Source organism: Amphimedon queenslandica, unplaced genomic scaffold (assembly GCF_000090795.2).
Source record: "Amphimedon queenslandica unplaced genomic scaffold, v1.1 AMPQUscaffold_11654, whole genome shotgun sequence".
Lineage (NCBI taxonomy): Eukaryota > Metazoa > Porifera > Demospongiae > Haplosclerida > Niphatidae > Amphimedon > Amphimedon queenslandica.
In genome coordinates, this window is record NW_003548104.1 from 9,424 (window position 1) to 10,843 (window position 1,420).

Consider the following 1,420-nt stretch of genomic DNA (forward strand, 5'->3'; position numbering starts at 1 on the left):
ATTAAAAGCACAATGTAGAGTTGAATTTGCGTCACGAGTAGGATTTTCATTTTGTATTTTCGTTTGTCGTTCGGAATCCTACTTCATCTTGTTTTTTTTTTAATTTTTTATGTTCTTTGTACATGTACTTGGGAAAGTTGTGTCTTTGGAATGAAAGTTGCGAAAGTTGCAAATTGCTTGTCGTTGCCAAAATGTTATAACTTAATAAAGTACTCTGAGTATCATGAACTTACAAAAGTCAAGTGCATTCATAATAATGACATGTAGAGGAAAAATTACATAACTAGAGGCTATAATCATACGGCACAACAGTCCTTACAGAATAATCCAGCACGGAACAGTTTCATTACCTCATTAGCATCATTCAATTTCCTGGAATTTAATTATTTACAAATTGTGTTAGATCATGCATGAAATCCACTAAATTAGGAATACCAGTAAACATTAGTCCAGTGTATTGTAGATAGTATAATGTGTTATCATAACAATGTCAGTAATGGGACCCTCATCTAGTAGTGTAGTGGTTTGTATCTCTTCCACTGGGTATTTATGTAATATTGTCACTAGGTGTTCCTTCTCCTACTACCCTAGTCCTAGTCCTACTTATGTGTCCAGTCATAGATACTCAATGATTCAATGTATACTAATACACCAGACACACTCTTTGTAGAGGGAGGGATACTCTCTTTCCTTATAAGGATATACATGTACATGTACTGTATTGCAGGATTTATTGGTGAGAGATTAAATTTGTCAAGTCCTTAAATTACAAGAATACTCCAAATTGAAACTCACAAATTATTGTCAATTATTAGCTGCCACGTGTTAGGAGTTAATGAAGTTACCAAAATTTAATTGGCCAACCTATCAATTTAGACAATTTCTCCAAAATTTCTCCCCGTCAATAAATACTCTCATATGTTATACAAGTACATGTAAATGAATGGCTCAGTTGTTTGTGTATTATTCCATTAAAAGTTGTTTTTATATGTACATGTATTGTTTATGTGTTGTTTATGGTCGGTTATTGTCACTGGTTACATATTCTGTGAATTTTGTGTTTGAATGAGATTATGTGATAATCAGGCCCGTAGCCAGGGGGATTCGGGGGGGGTTCGGACGAACCCCCTATTGTAGCTGCAAAAAATTACTTAGCTGAGCTCCTGGCTTAAAAGAACAGCACTGCAGAGTACAAAAGATTGAGAAAAAGGACTGGCATTCAGCGGCACAGCTAGACAGCCATTTTGCTGAGTCACACCCACCTTTTACATTAGGTGTGATTATTATTGGGGCGAGCATAAGCTCGCCCCACTCAGGCGAAGTCTCCCTCCCTCCCTCCGTATGTATGTATGTATGTATGTATGTATGTACGTACGTCTCCGGTCACGCCTATTCTGGTCACACCCCATGTGTGCACAAT